The sequence below is a fragment of the Scyliorhinus torazame genome, chromosome 10 (genome assembly GCF_047496885.1).
Source record: "Scyliorhinus torazame isolate Kashiwa2021f chromosome 10, sScyTor2.1, whole genome shotgun sequence".
Lineage (NCBI taxonomy): Eukaryota > Metazoa > Chordata > Chondrichthyes > Carcharhiniformes > Scyliorhinidae > Scyliorhinus > Scyliorhinus torazame.
The window spans coordinates 114,351,800-114,374,464 of NC_092716.1; the positions used below are offsets into that span (position 1 = coordinate 114,351,800).

Here is a 22,665-nt window from a genome sequence, read left to right on the forward strand (position 1 = left end):
CTGTCTATGCCCCTCATAATTTTGTAGACCTCTATCAGGTCGCCCCTCAACCTCCTTCGTTCCAGTGAGAACAAACCGAGTTTATTCAACCGCTCCTCATAGCTAATGCCCTCCATACCAGGCAACATTCTGGTAAATCTCTTCTGCACCCTCTCTAAAGCCTCCACATCCTTCTGGTAGTATGGTGACCAGAATTGAACACTATACTCCAAGTGTGGCCTAACTAAGGTTCTATACAGCTGCAACATGACTTGCCAATTCTTATACTCAATGCCCCGGCCAATGAAGGCAAGCATGCCGTATGCCTTCTTGACTACCTTCTCCACCTGTGTTGCCCCTTTCAGTGACCTGTGGACCTGTACTCCTAGATCTCTTTGACTTTCAATACTCTTGAGGGTTCTACCATTCACTGTATATTCCCTACCTGCATTAGACCTTCCAAAATGCATTACCTCACATTTGTCCGGATTAAACTCCATCTGCCATCTCTCCGCCCAAGTCTCCAAACAATCTAAATCCTGCTGTATCCTCTGACAGTCCTCATCGCTATCCGCAATTCCACCAACATTTGTGTCGTCTGCAAACTTACTAATCAGACCAGTTACATTCTCCTCCAAATCATTTATATATATTACAAAGAGCAAAGGTCCCAGCACTGATCCCTGTGGAACACCACTGGTCACAACCCTCCAATTAGAAAAGCATCCTTCCATTGCTACTCTCTGCCTTCTATGACCTAGCCAGTTCTGTATCCACCTTGCCAGCTCACCACTGATCCCGTGTGACTTCATCTTTTGTACTAGTCTACCATGAGGGACCTTGTCAAAGGCCTTACTGAAGTCCACATAGACAACATCCATTGCCCTACCTGCATCAATCATCTTAGTGACCTCCTCGAAAAACTCTATCAAGTTAGTGAGACACGACCTCCCCTTCACAAAACCATGCTGCCTCTCACTAATACGTCCATTTGCTTCCAAATGGGAGTAGATCCTGTCTCGAAGAATTCTCTCCAGTAATTTCCCTACCACTGAAGTAAGGCTCACCGGCCTGTAGTTCCCTGGATTATCCTTGCTACCCTTCTAAAACAGAGGAACAACATTGGCTATTCTCCAGTCCTCCGGGACATCGCCTGAAGACAGTGAGGATCCAAAGATTTCTGTCAAGGCCTCAGCAATTTCGTCTCCTGCCTCCTTCAGTATTCTGGGGTAGATCCCATCAAGCCTTTTCCCAAAATTTTGGATTTCGGCGGGAGCGGTGCGCAAGGGATTTCTGGGAGGTAAGTTTTTACTTTAAAAACACTTACCTTTACAGGAGCAGGCCTTTGGATTTCGGCAGGAGCGGTGTGCAAGGGCTTTCTGGGAGGTAAGATTTTACTTTAAAAACACTTACCTTTACAGGAGCAGGCCGTTGGATTTCGGCGGGAGCGGTGCGCAAGGGCTTTCTGGGAGGTAAGTTTTTACTTTAAAAACACTTGCCTTTACAGGAGCAGGCCTTTGGATTTCGGCGGGAGCGGTGCGCAAGGGATTTCTGGGAGGTAAGTTTTTACTTTAAAAACACTTACCTTTACAGGAGCAGGCCTTTGGATTTCGGCGGGAGCGGCGCGCAAGGGATTTCTGGGAGGTAAGTTTTTACTTTAAAAACACTTACCTTTACAGGAACAGGCCTTTGGATTTCGGCGGGAGCGGTGCGCAAGGGCTTTCTGGGAGGTAAGTTTTTACTTTAAAAACACTTACCTGGTCCCATTTCTGTTCTTTTCTGTATTATTTTTTATTTTTTTAAATATAAGGCGGGAACCGGAAGTTCGACCCGCGGACTTCTGGGAAGGCCCCCCTCCCCCTCCCCCTCCCCCCCCCCCCCCCCCCCGCCCCACCCAACCAATAAATTCTGATGGAGAGGTAACCCGAGACACTACACGTGTAGTGTCTCCCACCCACCCTCCTCCTCTAACCTAATAATAAGATCCATTGGTGTGAGGTAAGTGCCATATTATATTATTAGCATTATTATATTATATTGTTAGCATTGCGCAGGTCAAGGAGACACAGCCTGAGTGAGAGAGATACAGACAGTGAGAATTTGGTAGTTTGGTGCAGTGAGGTAAGTGGTTAATCTAATTGTGCTGTTTTTCAGTTAAAAGTGCAGTGTAGATTAATGTAAATTAGTGTCTGATTGGCTGAAGCTGCCCCCACCAGAAACTTAAATTAAACTAATTAATTAATTAGTGATGGCTGGTCAGGTGATGTGCTTGAGCTGCTTGATGTGGGAGCTGGCAGATCCCATTGCGAGCTGCAGCGACCACATCTGCAGTAGGTGTTGGCTGCTCGAAGAGCTCCGGCTCAGAGTTGATGAGCTGGAGTCTGAGCTTCAAACACTAAGGCACATCCAGGAGGGGGAGACTTACCTGGACACTGTGTTTCAGGAGGCAGTCACACCTGTCAGAGTAAGTAGTTTAAATCCTGCCAGTGGCCAGGGACAGCAGGGTGTGACTGCAAGTCAGGCAGGTAAAGGGAACCAGCAGTCAGGAACTCAGGAGTGTCAGCCCTTGACTCTGTCCAACAGGTATGAGGCTCCCTGTGTGGATGGCGAACAGGGCTGCAGGAAGGATGAGTCAGCTGACCAAGGCACCATGGTTCAGCAGGCCATTCAAGGGGAGGGAGTAAATATGCAAGTTGTAGTTGTAGGGGATTCTATTATCAGGGGAATAGATAGTATCCTTTGTGAGCAGGATAAAGAGTCCCGCATGGTATGTTGCCTGCCCGGTGCTAGGGTACGGGACATCTCTGACCGGCTTGAAAGGATACTGGAGAGGGAGGGGGAGGATCCAGTTGTTGTGGTCCATGTCGGTACCAACAACATAGACAAGTCTAGGAAAGAGGACCTGTTTCGAGATTATAAAGAGCTAGGATTCAAATTAAAAAACAGGTCCTCAAGGGTCATAATCTCCGGATTACTGCCGAGCCACGTGCAAATTGGCATAGGGAGGCAAGAATAAGGGAAGTTAACACGTGGCTGAAAGAGTGGTGTGGGAATGAGGGGTTCCTTTTCATGGGACACTGGCATCAGTTTTGGGACAGGGGGGGCCTATACCGTTGGGATGGTCTCCACCTGAACCGAGCTGGGACCAGTGTTCTGGCGAAAAGAGGAAATAGGGTGGTCAATAGGACTTTAAACGAAAGATTGGGGGGGAAGGGAAAGTCAGGGAACCAAGAGGTGAAGTAATCAGTGGGGAGCGTAGCTGCTTAGGAATACAAAAAAACATGAACAGACAAAACTCAAGAGTGGTTACGATTGTCCCCATCCCACAAAATATGACACAGTGTATGGAAAGGCTCAGTAAACCAAGGTCCACCACACTAAGAAAACAAAAAGGGACGGTCAATAGAGAATTAAAGGTGCTATATTTAAATGCGCGCAGTGAACGGAACAAGGTAGATGAGCTTGTGGCCCAGATTGTGACTGGCAGGTATGATGTGGTAGGCATCATAGAGACGTGGTTGCAGGGGGTTCAGGACTGGCATTTAAACATCCAGGGATTCACAACCGATCGAAAAGACAGAGAGGTGGGCAGAGGGGGCCTTGTTAATTAGGAATGAAATTAAATCAATAACACTAAACGACATAGGGTCAGATGATGTGGAGTCTGTGTGGGTAGAGTTGAGGAACCACAAAGGCAAAAAAACATAATGGGAGTTATGCACAGGCCTCCTAACAGTGGTCAGGACCGGGGGCACAAAATGCGCCGCAAAATAGAAAGTGCATGTCAGAAAGGCAAGGTCACAGTGATCATGGGGGGTCTTCAATATACAGGTGGACTGGGTAAATAATGCTGCCAGTGGTCCCAAGGAAAGGGAATTCATTGAATGTTTACAGGAGGGCTTTTTGGAACAGTTTGTGATGGAGCCCACGAGGGAACAGGCCATTCTGGACTTAGTGTTATGTAATGAGCCAGACTTGATTAAAGATCTTAAAGTAAGGGAGCACTTAGGAGGCAGTGATCATAATATGGTCGAATTCAATCTCCAATTTGAAAGAAAGAAGGTAGAATCAGATGTAAAGGTGTTACAGTTAAATAAAGGTAACTACAGGGGCATGAGGGAGGAACTGATGAAAATCGACTGGGAGCAGAGCCGAGTGGGAAAGACAGTAGAACAGCAATGGCAGGAGTTTCTGGGAGTAATTGAGGACACAGTACAGAGGTTCATCCCAAAGAAAAGAAAGGTTATCAGAGGGGGGATTAGGCAGCGATGGCTGACAAAGGAAGTTAGGGAATGCATCAAAGCAAAAGAGAAAGCCTATAATGTGGCAAAGAGTAGTGGGAAGTCAGAAGATTGGGAAGGCTACAAAAACAAACAGAGGATAACAAAGAGAGAAATAAGGAAAGAGAGGATCAAATATGAAGGTAGGCTAGTCAGTAACATTAGGAATGATAGTAAAAGTTTCTTTAAATACATTAAAAACAAACGGGAGGCAAAAGTTGACAATGGGCCGCTCCAAAATGACGCTGGTAATTTTGTGATGGGAGACAAGGAAATAGCTGAGGAACTAAATAAGTACTTTGCGTCAGTCTTCACAGTAGAAGACATGAGTAATATCGCAACAATTCCGGAGAGTCAGGGGGCAGAGTTGAATATGGTAGCCATCACAAAGGAGAAAGTGCTAGAGAAACTAAAAGGTCTAAAAATTGATAAATCTCTGGGCCCAGATGGGCTACATCCTAGAGTTCTAAAAGAGATAGCTGAAGAAATAGTGGAGGCGTTAGTTATGATCTTTCAAAAGTCACTGGAGTCCGGGAAAGTCCCAGAGGATTGGAAAATCGCTGTTGTAACCCCCCTGTTCAAGAAGGGAACAAGGAAAAAGATGGAAAATTATAGGCCAATTAGCCTAACCTCGGTTGTTGGCAAGATTCTAGAATCCATTGTTAAGGATGAGATTTCTAAATTCTTGGAAGTGCAGGGTCGGATTAGGACAAGTCAGCATGGATTTAGTAAGGGGAGGTCATGCCTGACAAACCTGTTAGAGTTCTTTGAAGAGATAACAAATAGGTTAGACCAAGGAGAGCCAATGGATGTTATTTATCTTGACTTCCAAAAGGCCTTTGATAAGGTGCCTCACGGGAGACTGCTGAGTAAAATAAGGGCCCATGGTATTCGAGGCAAGATACTAACATGGATTGACGATTGGCTGTCAGGCAGAAGGCAGAGAGTTGGGATAAAAGGTTCTTTTTCGGAATGGAAACCGGTTACGAGTGGTGTCCTGCAGGGTTCAGTGTTGGGGCCACAGCTGTTCTTATATATTAACGATCTAGATGACGGGACTGGGGGCATTCTGGCTAAGTTTGCCGATGATACAAAGATAGGTGGAGGGGCAGGTAGTATGGAGAAGGTGGGGAGGCTGCAGAAAGATTTAGACAGTTTAGGAGAGTGGTCCAAGAAATGGCTGATGAAATTCAACGTGGGCAAGTGCGAGGTCTTGCACTTTGGAAAAAAGATTAGAGGCATGGACTATTTTCTAAACGGTGACAAAATTCATAATGCTGAAGTGCAAAGGGACTTGGGAGTCCTAGTCCAGGATTCTCTAAAGGTAAACTTGCAGGTTGAGTCCGTAATTAAGAAAGCAAATGCAATGTTGTCATTCATCTCAAGAGGCTTGGAATATAAAAGCAGGGATGTACTTCTGAAGCTTTATAAAGCATTAGTTAGGCCCCATTTAGAATACTGTGAGCAATTTTGGGCCCCACACCTCAGGAAGGATACTGGCACTGGAGCGGGTCCAGCGGAGATTCACACGGATGATCTCAGGAATGGTAGGCCTAACATACGATGAACGTCTGAGGATCCTGGGATTATATTCATTGGAGTTTAGGAGGTTGAAGGGAGATCTAATAGAAACTTACAAGATAATGAATGGCTTAGATAGGGTGGATGCAGGGAAGTTGTTTCCATTCGCAGTGGAGACTAGGACCCGGGGGCACAGCCTTAGAATAAAAGGGAGTCACTTTAGAACAGAGATGAGGAGAAATTTCTTCAGTCAGAGAGTGGTGGGTCTGTGGAATTCATTGCCACAGAGGGCGGTGGAGGCCGGGACGTTGAGTGTCTTTAAGACAGAAGTTGATAAATTCTTTATTTCTCGAGGAATTAAGAGAGCGGGTAAATGGAGTTGAAATCAGCCATGATTGAATGGTGGAGTGGACTCGATGGGCCGAATGGCCTTACTTCCGCTCCTAGGTCTGATGGTCTTATGGCCCTGGGGACTTATCTACCTTAATATTTTTTAAGACACCCAACACCTCGTCTTTTTGGATCTCAATGTGACCCAGGCTATTGACACACCCTTCTCCAGCCTCAACATCTACCAATTTCTTCTCTTTGGTGAATACTGATGCAAAGTATTCATTTAGTACCTCGCTCATTTCCTCTGGCTCCACACATAGATTCCCTTGCCTATCCTTCAGTGGGCCAACCCTTTCCCTGGCTACCCTCTTGCTTTTTATGTACGTGTAAAAAGCCTTGGGATTTTCCTTAACCCTATTTGCCAATGACTTTTCGTGACCCCTTCTCGCCCTCCTGACTCCTTGCTTAAGTTCCTTCCTACTTTCCTTATATGCCACACAGGCTTCGTCTGTTCCCAGCCTTTTAGCCCTGACAAATGCCTCCTTTTTCTTTTTGACGAGGCCTACAATATCTCTCGTTATCCAAGGTTCCCGAAAATTACCGTATTTATCCTTCTTCCTCACATGAACATGCCGGCCCTGAATTCCTTTCAACTGACACTTGAAAGCCTCCCACAGGTCAGATGTTGATTTGCCCTCAAACATCCGCCCCCAATCTATGTTCTTCAGTTCCCGCCTAATATTGTCATAATTAGCCTTCCCCCAATTTAACACATTCATCCTAGGACCACTCTTATCCTTGTCCACCAGTACTTTAAAACTTACTGAATTGTGGTCACTGTTACCGAAATGCTCCCCTACTGAAACATCTACCACCTGGCCGGGCTCATTCCCCAATACCAGGTCCAGTACCGCCCCTTCCCTAGTTGGACTGTTTACATATTGTTTTAAGAAGCCCTCCTGGATGCTCCTTACAAACTCCGCCCCGTCTAAGCCCCTGGCACTAAGTGAGTCCCAGTCAATACTGGGGAAGTTGAAGTCTCCCATCACCACAACCCTGTTGTTTTTACTCTTTTCCAAAATCTGTCTACCTATCTGCTCCTCTATCTCCCGCTGGCTGTTGGGAGGCCTGTAGTAAACCCCCAACATTGTGACTGCCCCCTTCTTATTCCTGATCTCTACCCATATAGCCTCACTGCCCTCTGAGGTGTCCTCCCGCAGTACAGCTGTGATATTCTCCCTAACCAGTAGCGCAACTCCGCCTCCCCTTTTACATCCCCCTCTATCCCGCCTGAAACATCTAAATCCTGGAACGTTTAGCTGCCAATCCTGCCCTTCCTTCAACCAGGTCTCTGTAATGGCAACAACATCATAGTTCCAAGTACTAATCCAAGCTCTAAGTTCATCTGCCTTACCCGTAATACTTCTTCCAATAAAACATATGCACTTCAGGCCACCAGACCCGCTGTGTTCAGCAACTTCTCCCTGTCTGCTCTGCCTCAGAGCCACACTGTCCCTATTCCCTAGTTCTCCCTCAATGCTCTCACCTTCTGACCTATTGCTCCCGTGCCCACCCCCCTGCCATACTAGTTTAAACCCTCCCGTGTGACACTAGCAAACCTCGCGGCCAGGATATTTATGCCTCTCCAGTTTAGATGCAACCCGTCCTTCTTATCTTGGTCACACCTGCCCCGGAAGAGCTCCCAGTGGTCCAGATAATGGAAACCCTCCCTCCTACACCAGCTGTTTAGCCACGTGTTTAGCTGCTCTATCTTCCTATTTCTAGCCTCACTGGCACGTGGCACAGGGAGTAATCCCGAGATTACAACCCTAGATGTCCTGTCTTTTAACTTTCTGCTTAGCTCCCTGAACTCCTGCTGCAGGACCTCATGCCCCTTCCTGCCTCTGTCGTTAGTACCAATTTGTACAACGACCTCTGCCTGTTTGCCCTCCCCCTTCAGGATGCCCTCTACCCGTTCGGAGACATCCTGGACCCTGGCACCAGGGAGGCAACATACCATCCTGGAGTCTCTTTCACGTCCACAGAAGCACCTATCTGTGCCCCTGACTATAGAGTCCCCTATTACTATTGCTCTTCTGCGCTTTGACCCTCCCTTCTGAACATCAGAGCCAGCCGTGGTACCACTGCTCTGGCTGCTGCTGTTTTCCCCTGATAGGCTATCCCCCCCGACAGTATCCAAAGGGGTATACCTGTTCGAGAGGGGGACAACCACAGGGGATTCCTGCACTGACTGCCTGCCCTTTCTGGTGGTCACCCATTTCTCTGCCTGCACCTTGGGTGTGACCACATTTATATAACTGCGATCTATGACGCTTTCCGCCACCTTCATGCTCCTAAGTATATCCAATTGCTGCTCCAACCGAACCATGCGGTCTGTGAGGAGCTCCAGTTGGATTCACTGTCTGCAGATGAAGCCATCCGGGACGCTGGAAGCCTCCCGGACCTGCCACATCTCACAGTCAGAGCACTGCACCCCTCTAACTGACATTGCGTCAATTAATTAAAATTAAAAGCTTTTTTAAAAAAAAATCGTGTCGCTGATATGGAACTGAAGGTCATTCACTGCGATGAGTTTGAGTGAGAACTCAATAAGCTACGGGACAAGAGGGGAGATAATTGGGGAACTGGGTCATTTTGAACTCTTGAATGAGTGTGGTTCCTTGAATTACGTTGATTAGCCATTTAATACTTGACACTTGAAAAGTGGTAGAAGTCAAATATTTTTACAATAGTGCAGATTATATAGAATGAATGGACACATCTGCCACCAGTGTGCATTCAAAACATCTTAATTTTTCTTCCCCTACAACCACGTCTCCGTGCACACCTGACATCTGCAGCAGAGGTGGAGACAGCCTGCTGACTTCCATGTTAACTAACATGACTTTGGCCTCTGTATTGTGGAGGGTCTCCTGCGCTGGGGCAGATGAACATTTCTTGACCTGACCTGCTGGAGTTGATGGGGATTTGAAGTGGCAGAGGGGGATTTGAAGTGGCAGCACACCCTTGGAGACTCCAGGGTGAATGCCCCTGGGATGTCTGGGTGGTGTTCCTTTAGGTGCCTGAGGACGCTTCCTGGACTCCCTGGGGAGAAGGGACACTTGGAGGGAGGCTGAGGTGCCCCCGTCCCCATCTCACCTCGCCACTGCTCGAATGAAACCATGGCAAGACCAATGGAGTGCAGTTCCGAGTGCAAAGCAAGCAGAAACCGTGCATTCTGCTGGACCGAGGCCTCCACGGTGGTTACCACCCTTCCTATGGAGACTTCATAAAGTTTGCATGCCAGAGCCACATTAGACAGATGATGATCAGGACGTGGATTCAAGGGGAAGTAATTTGGACATAGAAGGATTGATGCACTATCAATTCCGATGAGACGAGAGTAGAGAGTAATCGAGGCTTTATTACACAGAGATGTGTGGCCTCCTTGATGCACGATCAATCACGACTGAAGCGAGATTGTAGTCCAATTGAAGGCTTTAATAAACAAGTAGTTACCCCAGCAGCTCCGGTACAGAATGACTGCTGTGGTTGATGTCATAATATACACATCAGTATACGATGGTGCAGAGACACACACTGACTGACACACTGCAAGACCAATCAACACACACAACACAGCAGCCAATCACCAGTTAGGGCACGGTCACTATAAAGACAGAGGGAACTAGTTTTCCCGTTCATTCGGGATGCAGCCTCTGAGACAGACAGAGCCCGCAGTCAGTAGCACAAACATCCACCATGTGCTAGCAGTATAGGCTGGTCAGGTTAGGCATAGGCCTTCAGTCAATCTAACATAGTGTCGACCCACAGTGCAAGTATGTTTAACAGCTCTTAGTTAAATAAAATAGAGTTGTACTATTACAAGTGTTGGTAGCCTGTCTGTGTTACTGCTCAGGTAAACGCAGTCTCCACAGATCCAGAGTACCCAACACATCATGGTACCAGTATGTGATGTTAGAGTTTAATAGACCTACCTTCAAGTGATCTGCCTTCGACCAGCAATCAGCCATCCGGTAGTATGGACAGCGTCCGCCCTCCCCCGCCGCTCCGCATCACCGGCAACCTCGGTGCGAACTGGAAAATCTTTAAACAACGATGCCAACTATACCTCGAAGCTACAGACCTGGAAGCTGCCTCAGACGCCAGGAAGATTGCTCTCTTCCTTTCCACGGCCGGGAACCATGCCATCCATATCTTCAACTCTCTCACTTTCGCTGAAGGTGAAGACAAGTCCAAGTTCAAGACAGTCCTGCTCAAATTCGACAATCACTGTGACATCGAGGTAAATGAAAGTTTTGAGCGCTATGTCTTTCAACAGCGTCTGCAGGGTAAGGATGAACCTTTTCAACCTTTCCTCACCCATCTTTGCATCCTCGCGCAGTCCGGCAATTACGGCTCCACCTCCGACTCGATGATCCGTGACCAGATCGTTTTCGGTCTGCAATTGGACCCCCTACGCCAGCAGCTCCTCAAGGTTAAACAGCTCACCCTTGTGATAGCCATCGAGACCTGCGTTCTGCATGACATGCCACTAACCGATACTCGCACATTCAAGCAGTGCAAGGTCCCAACGAGGCAGAACGGGTGCAAGCCATTAAACAACTCCAGGACCGAAGCCTGGATGAGGGCGGCCATTACGCGCGCTTTTCACGGGCTCCTACGCATGCGCGCACTGACCGAGGGGACGGCGAGGCTGAAGACCACACTGCGCAGGCGCGCACTACGTACAACCACACCGCGCATGCGCGGTGGCGTACCGAACGTTCTGACATCACGATGTGCGGCAACTGTGGCTCTACCCACTTAAAGCGACAATGTCCTGCAAAATCCCGACGCTGTCTCCAATATGGCAAGCTTGGCCACTATGCAGCCCTGTTCAGGTCTTCTCAATCTACTACCTCTCGTCACTCCAACCAGCCACTCAGGGATGTCCGAACCATTCAGTCACCGGTCACCGTTTCCGACTCCGACTTGATTCCGGACCTTGACACCGAGGACCCTAAAGCACCATTTCGGGAGGGCATCATCACCAAACACAAGATGCTCCAGAAGACAAAAGCCAAGTCTCTCCCAATATTCAGCATTGATCCGGACGACGACTGGTGTGCCACCCTCATGGTCAACCGCTCCCGCATCCGATTCCGCCTGGACACCGGCGCTTCAGCCAACCTCATTGCGTGGTCTGACCTCGAAAGCCTCCATGTCAAGCCTACCATCCTGCCATCCGCCTGCCAGCTTCTGGACTATAATGGTAATGCCATTGCTGCCAGTGGCTCTTGCCAGCTTGAAGCGTCGCACCGGTCATCAAAGGCTAACCTGCCATTCGAAATAGTGGGATCCACTAAAGCCTCCCTGCTTGGTGCTCAGGCATGCAAACTTCTAAACCTTGTCCAAAGGGTTCACTCCCTGTCACCCGCTGACGCTTCCGCATCTCAGGACGCTGACTTTCGGACACAACTGAACGGCATCATCACCCGATACCACGGTGTATTTGAGGGCATGGGCACACTCCCATACACTTATAAAATCTTGTCAAAACCAAATGCCACGCCTGTGGTGCATGCACCTCGCAGGGTACCAGCACCCCTCAAGGACCGCCTCAAGCAGCAGCTGCAGGACCTCCAGGACCAGGGCGTAATTTCGAAAGTTACAGAACCGACTGACTGGGTCAGCTCAATGGTGTGCGTGAAAAAACCATCCGGCAAATTACGCATATGGATTGATTCCAAGGACCTCAACTGCAATATTATGAGAGAACACTATCCCATTGCAAAGCGCGAAGAACTCACCTGCGAGATGGCTTGCGCCAAATTTTTCACCAAGCTAGACGCATCCAAGGGGTTCTGGCAGATCCAACTCGACGCATCCAGTCGGAAGCTCTGCACCTTTAACACCCCATTTGGCCGGTATTGCTACAACCGGATGCCGTTTGGCATGATCTCTGCATCGGAAGTGTTCCACAGAATAATGGAGCAGATGATGGAAGGTATTGAAGGGGTTCGCCAAAATGTGGACGACATCATCGTCTGGTCTACCATCCCGCAGGAGCACATTGATCGCCTCCAACACGTGGTCCGACGAGTCCATGAGCATGGCCTCCGCCTCAACAGGGCCAAATGCTCCTTTGGTCAAACAGAACTTAAATTCCTCAGAGACCACATTTCACAGTTTGGCGTGCAGCCGGATGCTGACAAGGTATCTGCCATTAAGGCCATGAAGACACCGGAGGACAAGAAGGCGGTCCTCCGCTTCCTGGGCATGGTCAATTTCCTGGGGAATTTCATCCCTAACCTCACCTCCCACACCACGGCTCTCAGGAACCTGGTGAAGAAGACGACCGAGTTCCAATGGCTCCCTGCCCACGAACAAGAATGGCGGGAACTCAGGACGAAGCTGACCAAGGCCCCCGTGTTGGCATTTTTCGACCCGGCCAAAGAAACAAACATCTCCACGGATGCCAGTCAGTCCGGCATTGGAGCAGTGCTCCTTCAACATGACGATGCCTCCTCATGGGCTCCTGTCGCATATGTGTCACGTGCAATGACGCCCACCGAACAGCGCTATGCGCAAATTGAAAAAGAGTGCCTGGGCCTTCTTACCGGAGTCGTCAAATTCCATGACTGTCTATGGACTCCCAAAGTTCACAGTCGAGACAGACCGCAGGCCACTGGTCAATATCATTCAAAAAGACCTTAACGACATGACGCCGTGCCTGCAGCGCATTCTCCTTAAACTCAGGCGGTACGACTTCGAACTCGTCTACACCCCGGGTAAGGAACTCATCGTCGCCGATGCACTCTCCCGATCTGTCACCACACGCTGCGACCCAGCGGGCTTCGTGTGCCAAATTGATGTTCAGGTGGCATTCGCCGCATCCAATCTGCCCGCCACAGACGAACGACTCACCCATATTCGTCGTGAGACGGCCGACGATCCCCTGCTCCAACGTGTCATGCGCCACCTGACAGACGGGTGGCTCAAGGGCCAATGCCCTCAATTCTATAACATTAAAGATGACCTGGCGGTGGTAGATGGAATTCTACTAAAGCTGGAACTAGGATGTTACCAGGACTTGATGGTTCGAGTTATAAGGAGAGGCTGGATAGACTGGGACTTTTTTCCCTGGAGCGTAGGAGGCTTAGGGGTGATCTTACAGAGGTCTATAAAATAATGAGGGGGCATAGATAAGGTAGACAGTCAACATCTTTTCCCAAAGGTAGGGGAGTCTAAAACTAGAGGGCATAGGTTTAAGGTGAGAGGGGAGAGATTCAGAAGGGCCCAGAGGGGCAATTTCTTCACTCAGAGGGTAGTGAGTGTCTGGAATGTGCTGCCAGAGGTAGTAGTAGAGGCGGGTACAATTGTGTCTTTTAAAAAGCATTTAGATAGTTACATGGGTAAGATGGGTATAGAGGGTTATGGGCCAAGTGCGGGCAACTGGGACTAGCTTAATGGTAAAAACTGGGCGGCATGGACTGGTTGGGCCGAAGGGCCTGTTTCCATGCTGCAAACTTCTATGATTCTATGGACAGGATCGTCATTCCGCACAGCATGCGGAACCTCGTCCTTCAGCAGCTCTATGAGGGCCACCTGGGAGTGGAGGAATGCCGCCGACGGGCCCGTGAGGCAGTGTACTGGCCTGGAATCAACGAGGGCATTGCCAACGCTGTTCTTAACTGCCCAACATGCCAGCGTTTCCAGCCTGCTCAGCCAAGGGAGACCTTGCAACCCCATGAGTTGGTCACGTCCCCCTGGACCAAAGTGGGCATCGACCTGTTCCATGCACTTGGCCGGGACTACGTCCTCATAGTGGACTACTTCTCAAACTACCCGGAGGTAGTTAGGCTACACGACCTCACCTCAACTGCAGTCATTCGGGCGTGCAAGGAAACCTTCGCTCGCCATGGCATCCCGCTCACGGTCATGTCCGATAATGGCCCGTGTTTTGCCAGTCAGGAGTAGTCCAATTTTGCCAAACGATACAACTTCACACATGTCACGTCCAGTTCCCATTACCCCCAATCCAATGGCAAAGCTGAAAAAGGGGGTGCACATTGTCAAACGACTCCTGTGCAAGGCGGCCGGTGCAGGATCCAATTTTTATCTCGCCCTGCTTTCTTACAGATCAGCTCCATTGTCCACCGGCCTGTCACCGGCTCAATTGTTGATGAATCGCACGCTGCGGACGATGGTGCCGGCCATTCATGTCCCGGACTTGGACAACCTTCCGGTCCTTCATCGAATGCAGTTGTCTCGGGCCCAACACAAATCGGCGTACGACGCCCGCGCCACGGATCTCCCTGCTCTGGCTCCTGATGAGGAGGTCCGTGTCCAACTTCCCGATAGTGGTTGGTCCGCCACCGCTGTGGTGCTCAGACAAGTGGCCCCCAGGTCATTTTTGGTTCGTCTACAAGAGGGCTCTCTTCTTTGTCCGAAATAGGCGGGCACTACGACTGCTTCCTAGCTCGCCACCAGATCATCATGTCCTGCCTCGCCGTCACGACGAACCCGTCATGGACTTTGCAGATCACCCTTTCTCGCTGCCACCCTCTGAGTCTGACACAGTCCCGCCCATTCCAGAACAGGCGACCCCTGACCCACCCTTGAGGCGGTCAACCAGAATTTGTCGCCCACCTCAGAGACTGAATTTATGAACTGCCTGAATTCATGGACTCTTTGAACTCATGAACTGATTGTTTTGTTACCCTGTTTAATTAACTCACTGGTTTGTACATACTGTTGTTCTAGTTATATTTTGTGTTACATACTGTCTATCTGCACTAGACACCTTCCAATGTAAATATCTTAGAGTTTCTGTACATAGTCCTGTAAATATGCTCGCATGTGCCACACATTGTTAGGAACATTCGCATACTACATTATTTATTGCCACGAACACACATGTCTTTTAGAAAAGGGGGGATGTCATAATATACACATCAGTATATGATGTTGCAGAGACACACACTGACTGACACACTGCAATACCAATCAACACAGCAGCCAATCACCAGTTAGGGCACGGTCACTATAACGACAGAGGGCACTAGTTTTCCCGCTCATTCGGGATGCAGCCTCTGATACAGACAGACAGAGCCCGCTGTCAGTAGCACAAACATCCACCATGTGCTAGCAGTATCATAGAATTTACAATGCAGAAGGAGGCCATTCGGCCCATCGAGGCTGCACCGGCTCTTGGAAAGAGCACCCTACCCAAGGTCAACACCTCCACCCTATCCCCATAACCCAGTAACCCCACACTAAGGGCAATTTTGGACACTAAGGGCAATTTATCATGGCCAATCCACCTAACCTGCACATCTTTGGACTGTGGGAGGAAACCGGAGCACCCGGAGGAAACCCATGCACACACGGGGAGGACATGCAGACTCCGCACAGACAGCGACCCAAGCCGGAATCGAACCTGGGACTCTGGAGCTATGAAGCAATTGTGCTATCCACAATGCTACCGTGCTGCCCATATAGGCTGGTCAGGTTAGGCATAGGCCTTCAGTCAATCTAACATAGTGTCGACCCACAGTGCAAGTATGTTTAACAGCTCTTAGTTAAATAAAATAGAGGTTATAGCGGTACCCTTCGGTGCCTTTACATGCAAGACACATATTTACAGACAATTATTTGCAAGTTCATTTTACAAGGAAACTATCAGCCGGTCGGGGGCCCTGGTCGTCCTCTGCGATCGTCGCAGTCCTGGCGGTGATGCTGGCGTCGGCTCGGGCATCCGTGGCTCTGGGAGCTTGTCGTCTTCAGCTTCATCGCATCCGGATGGGGCCAGTGGGAGGACGGATCCTCCTGGGAAGGGGGCTGCGGTGGTGTGCGCCGGTGAAAAAATGGTTGGTGTTGATGGGGCGGGTGAGGGTGGGGATCCAGCGGGGGCCAGATCCCGGAGGGAGATCGTGTCTTGTCAGCCGTCGGGGTGTGCCACAGAGGCGTACTGGGGGTTAACTTGGAGGAGATGTACCCTCTCGACCAGTGGGTCTGACTTGCGGGCCCGTACGTGCTTACGGAGTAGGATGGGTCCGGGGGCTGCCAGCCATGTTGGGAGCGAGGTCCCCGAGGAGGACTTCCTAGGGAAGGCAAGGAGACGTTCATGAGGTGTTTCGTTGGTAGTAGTGCACAGTAGTGATCGGATGGAGTGAAGTACATCGGGACACTGGGAGATTCTTGGACTGTAGGGCCAGTAGGATGGCCTTCCAGACCGTCCCGTTCGCCCTCTCTACCTGCCCATTTCCCCGGGGGTTGTAACTGGTCGTCCTGCTGGCGGCACTGCCCTTGCTGAGCAGGAATTGATGCAGCTCGTCACTCATGAAGGAGGACCCCCTATCGCTATGGATGTAGACGGGGAAACCGAACAGGGTAAAGAACATCTAGAGGACTTTAATGATGGTGGCAGCTGTCATGTCGGGACAGGGGACGGTGAAAGGGAACCGGGAGTACTCATCAATCACGTTTAAGAAATGCGTGTTGTGGTCGGTGGAGGGAAGGGTCATTTGAAGTCCACGCTGAGGCGTTCAAAGGGGCGGGAAGCCTTCACCAGGTGCGCTTTCTCTGGCCTGTAGAAGTGCGGCTTGCACTCCGCTCAGATTTGGCAGTTTCTGGTTACGGCCCTGACCGCCTCGATGGAGTCGGGCAAATTGCGGGTTTTAACAAAGTGGAAGAACCGGGTGACCCCCGGGTGGCAGAGGTTGTCCTGGAGGGTCCGGAGTCGGTCTACTTGTACACTGGCACAAGTGCCGCGGGTCAGGGCATCAGGAGGCTCGTTGAGCTTCCCGGGATGATGCAAGATCTCGTAATTATAGGTGGAGAGCTCGATCCTCCACCGTAGGACCTTATCATTCTTAATTTTGCCCCGCTGTGCATTGTCAAACATGAAGGCTAGCGACCGTTGGTCAGTGAGGAGAGTGAATCTCCTGCCGGCCAGGTAATGCCTCTAATGCCGCACAGCTTCGACGATGGCTTGGACCTCCTTCTCGACGGAGGAATGGTGGATTTCTGATGCGTGGAGGGTGCGTGAAAAGAAGGCCACGGGTCTGCCTGCCTGATTGAGGGTGGCAGCCAGAGCTACGTCTGATGCATCGCTCTCGACCTGGAATGGGAGGGACTCATCGATTGCGTGCATCGGCGCCCTGGCGATGTCTGCTTTGATGCGACTGAAAGCCTGGTGGGCCTCTGCCGATAGGGGTAAAACCGTGGACTGGATTAGTGGGCGGGCCTTGTCCGCATAATTGGGGACCCACTGGGCGTAATAAGAAAAGAAGCCCAGGCAACCTTTCAGGGCCTTGGGGCAGTGGGGGAGGGGAAACTCCATGAGGGGGCGCATGCGTTCGGGATCTGGGCCTATGACTCCATCATGCACTATGTAGCCGACGATGCCTAGGCGATCAGTGCTAAACACGCATTTGCCCTTGTTATAGGTTAAGTTAAGGATTTTTGCGGTATGGAGGAATTTGCGGAGGTTGGTGTCATGGTCCTACTTGTCATGGCCGCAGATGGTGACATTGTCGTGGTACGGGAAGGTGGCCCGCAGACCATACCGGTCAACCATTCGGTCCATCTCCCGTTGGAAGACCGAGACCCCATTTGTGACATCAAAGGGAACCCTTAGAAAATGGTAGAGCCACCCATCTGCTTCGAACGTAGTGTACTTGCGGTCGTCCGGGCGAATGGGAGCAGGTGGTAGGCTGATTTAAGGTCCACTGTGGAGAAATCCTTGTACTGCGCTATCTGGTTGACCATTCCAGATATGCAGGGGAGAGGGTACGCGTTAAGCTGCGTATACCTGTTGATGGTCTGACTGTAGCCTATGACCATCCTATGTTTCTCCCCGGACTTTACAACCACCACTTGAGCTCTCCAGGGGCTATTGCTGGCCTCGATAATGCCTTCCTTTAGTAACCGTTGGATTTCCGACCTAATGAAGGTCCGGTCTTGGGCACTGTACCGTCTGCTCCTGGTGGCGACGGGTTTGCAATCGGGGGTAAGGTTTGCAAACAGGGAAGGCGGATCGACCTTGAGGGTCGCGAGGCCGCAGACAGTGAGGGGGGGTATGGGGCTGCCGAATTTGAACATTAAACTTTGTAGGTTACACTGGAAGTCCAGTCCCAGGAGTGTGGCGGCGCAGAGATGGGGGAGGACATAGAGTCGGAAGTTATTGAACTCCATGCCCTGGACGGTGAGGTTGGCTATGCATTACCCCCGGATCTCCACAGAGTGGGACCCAGAGGCCAGGAGATCTTTTGTTTAATCGGGTGTACAGCGAGGGAGCAGTGTCTTACCGTATTGGGATGGATGAAGCTCTCCGTGCTCCCAGAGTCGATCAAGCAGGATGTCTTGTGCCCGTTGATGAGTACCGACGCCGTAGCGGTTGAAAGCGTTCGGGGCCGAGACTGGTCCAGTGTCACTGAGGCAAGTTGTTGCAGAAGCTGAGAGATCTCGTCGGGCTATACACGGCCACCCGAGTCGAGGTCCTGAGACGTCATCCAAGATGGCTGCCCCCATGAATCGCACATGACCTGTGAGAAGAGGAATGGCAGCGGCCCCGGTTTGCCTGTGGAGACAGCGGCGGTCGACCGGGCCTGGCATACTGCCACGAGGTGCCCCTTCCTCCCGTAGCCCTTGCAGATTGCGGATCGGGCCGGGGGTGTTTGTTTTGCCCACAAAAATAGCATCGCCCCCCCCCCCCCCCCAAACCCCCGGGGTTTCCTGGCTGCCGCACTGCACAAGCTTGTGGGGAAATTACGGGTGCTTGTAATCGGCCGAGGGTGGTGTCCACCCTGTCCATGCGCAAGTTTCTGTGCCTCTTTAAGCCCTAGCGTGTCGTTTCCCAGCTGACGCTGGCGGATTTTAGAGGACAGCATGCCCGCAACAAAAGCATCCTGTATTAAGAGTTCAGTGTGGTCATTGGCTGAGACTTGTGGACAGTTACAGTTTCTACCTAACACTAATAATGCGCGGCAAAAATCGTCCACTGATTCCCCTGGGATCTGCCGTCTGGTAGCTAAATAATGCCGAGCATATACCTGATTCACAGTGCGGACGTAGTGCTCTTTTAACAAAGTCATTGCGTCCTCAAAACCGTCCGCGTCTTCGATAAGCGTGTAGATTTCTGGGCTCACCCTTGAGTGGAGGACTTGCATTTTCTGTTCCTCCGTGGGGGTAGTCGGGGCCGTCCTGATGTACCCGTTGAAACATGCCAGCCAATGTTTAAAAGTTGCTGCTGCATTTGCCGTGTGGGGGTTGATTTGTAGACACTCTGGCTTGATGCGGAGAGCAGCCATTCTTCAATTTTGTTCATTAAATTGATGCACGATCAATCACTACTGAAGCGCGATTGTAGTCCAATTGAAGGCTTTAATGAACAAGTAGTTACCCCAGCAGCTCCGGTACAGAATGACTGCTGTGGGTGAAACACAGACTCTTATGCTCCGCCTGCTGGGCGGAACCAGCAGGCAGGTTCTACCACTCATACTACAGTATAAGGTACATCCCACCGAGGTACCGCGATACCCCTAATATATCCTACCAGACTTCTACAGCTGCTGCTGAAATGGCTGCAGTTCGGAGAGCACACACATTTATACTCCTCCTACTGGGCGGAGCCAGCAGGCAGGGATCTACCCCCATACCTGTAGTACAGGGGCCTTACTATAATACCCTTGTATGCAGTGCAGTATATGCAATATAATACAACAGTGGTGACTACCACATTCATCCCCTATTAAAAATGAGTCCAGGGGGGTGGTGGAAAACTATTTACATACAGGTTGTCATTACAATTTCAGAGAAGGTTACAAATTTAGACGGTCGGGCGCCTTGATCCGTCGTTTAAGCGCCGCAGTGCTGGTGGCGAGTCAGGCGTCGGTTCGGTCGTCGGTGATTCCGGGAGCGTGTCGACGTTCTCTTCATCCCCGGTTGGGACCAAGGGGAGGACGGATTGTCCTGGAGCGTGTGCTGTGGTGGGGTGCGCTGGGGGAAGGGAGGGTGGCGCCGGGACAGGAGTGGGGGGGGGAACCCAGCTGGTGCCAGGTCCCTGAGGGAGACTGTGTTTTGGCGGCCGTCGGGGTACGCTACGTAGGCGTACTACGGGTTTGCGTTGAATAGCTGCACCCTCTCAACCAACAGGTCCGCCTTGTGGAGCCGCACGTGCTTGCAGAGGAGAACGGATCCGAGAGCTGCCAGCCACGTTGGGAGCGAAACCCCGGAGGTGGACTTCCTGGAGAAGGCAAAGAGACGTTCATAGGGGGTTTGTTAGTCACCGTGCACAGGAGCGACCGAATGGAATGAAGAGCTTCGGGGAAGACCTCCTGCCAGTGGGAGGCTGGGAGATTTCTGGACCGTAGGGCCAGTTAGACGGCTTTCCAGACCGTCCCATTCTCCCGCTCCACCTGCCCGCTTCCCCGGGGGTTGTAGCTGGTCCTCCTGCTCGAGGCAATGCCCCTGTTGAGCAGGTACTGTCACAGCTCATCGCTCATAAATGAGGAACCCCGCTCGCTGTGGACGTAGGCGGTGAAACCGAACAGAGTGAATAAGGTGTTGAGGGCTTTGACGACAGTGGCAGACGTCATATCGGTGCATGGGATGGTGAATGCGAATCTGGGATATTCGTCGACCACATTGAGAAAATATGTGTTGCGGTCGGTGGAGGGGAGGAGCCCTTTGAAGTCCATACGGAGGCGTTCAAAGAGGCGGGAGGCCTTCACCAGGCGCGCACGGTCTGGCCGGTAGAAGTGCGGTTTATACTACGCGGAGACCTGGCAGTCTCTGGTGATAGCCCTGACTTCCTCGATGGAGTAGGGCACATTGCAGGCCTTAATGAAGTGATAAAAGAGGGTGACCCCTGGGTGACAGAGATCGTCGTGCAGGGTCTGGAATCTGTCCACTTGTGCGCTGGCACATATACCTCGGGACAGCGCATCGGGGGGCTTGTTGAGCTTACCGGGGCGATATAAAATCTCATAATTGTAGGTGAAGAGCTCGATGCTCCATTGCAAGACCTTATCATTTTTGATCTTACCCCGCTGTGTGTTGTTAAACATGAAGGCAACCGACCGTTGGTCTGTGAGGAGAGTGAATCTCCTGCCGGCCAGGTAATGCCTCCAATGCCGCACAGCTTCAACGATAGCTTGGGCCTCCTTTTTGACGGAGGAGTGCCAAATTTCAGAAGCATGGAGGGTGCGGGAAAGAATGCCTGGTTGAGGGTGGCGGCCAGAGCGACATCTGATGCATTGCTCTCGACTTGGAAGGGGAGCGTCTCGTCGACTGTGTGCATCGCGGCGTTGGCGATGTTGGCCTAGATACGGTTGAAGGCCTGGTGAGCCTCGGCCGTCAGTGGGAAACCGGTGGAGTGGATGAGTGGGCAGGCCTTGTCCGCATAGTTAGGGACCCTCTGGGCGTAGTACGAAAAGAACCCCAGGCATCGTTTGAGGGCCTAGGTGCAGTGGGGAACGGGCAGATCCATGAGGGGGCGCATGCGATTGGGGTCGGGACCTAGAACTCCGTTCTGAACCACATAGCCGAGGATGGCTAATCGGTTCATGCTGAACACACACTTCTCCTTGTTGTAGGTTAGGTTGAGGAGTTTGGCGGTGTGGAGAAATTTCGAAAGGTTAGCGTCGTGGTCCTGCTGGTCGTGGCCGCAGATGGTGACGTTATCCAGGTACGGGAAAGTGGCCCGCAGTCCGTACCGGTCAACCATTCGGTCCATCTCCCGTTGGAAGACCGAGACCCCGTTAGTGACGCCGAAGGGAACCCTAAGGAAATGGTAAAGGCGGCTGTCCGCTTCAAACACGGTGTACGGGCGGTCCGCCTTGCGAATGGAGAGCTGGCGGTAGACCGATCTCAGGTCCACTGTCGAGAAGAACCGGTACTGTGCAATCTGATTGACCATATCAGATATGCATGAGAGGGGGAAGGCATCGAGCTGCGTGTACCGATTGATGGTCTGACTGTAGTCAATGACCATCCTGTTTTTCTCCCTGGTTATCACCACTATCACTTGGGCTCTCCAGGGGCTGTTGCTGGCCTTAGTGATACCTTCCCGCAGCAGCCGCTCGACCTCAGACCTGATGAAGGTCCTGTCCTGGGCCCTGTACCGTCTGCTCCTCGTGGCGACGGGTTTGCAATCCGGGGTGAGGTTTGCAAACAGAGAAGGCGGGTCAACTTTAAGGGTCGTGAGACCGCAGACAGTAAGGGGTGGTAGGGGCCCGCCAAATTTCAGGGTTAGGCTCTGGAGGTTGCACTGGACGTCCAGGCCGAGTAGCAAGGCAGCGCAGAGGTTGGGGAGGACGTAGAGCTGGAAGCCGCTGAACTCTACGCCCTGGATGGTGAGGGTGGCGATGCAGTACCCCCGGATCGCCACGGTGTGGGATCCGGAGGTCAGGGAGATTCTTTGAACATAGAACATAGAAAATACAGCACAGAACAGGCCCTTCGGCCCACGATGTTGTGCCGAACCTTTGTCCTAGATTAATCATAGATTATCATTGAATTTACAGTGCAGAAGGAGGCCATT

General features: G+C 51.1%; 1 protein-coding gene across 8 annotated transcripts in view; it reads left to right on the plus strand.

The window, feature by feature from the left end:
- The window catches only part of cmtr2 (cap methyltransferase 2), a 100,864-nt gene that overhangs the window by 30,080 nt on the left and 48,119 nt on the right, over positions 1 to 22,665 (plus strand). The window lies entirely within an intron of this gene.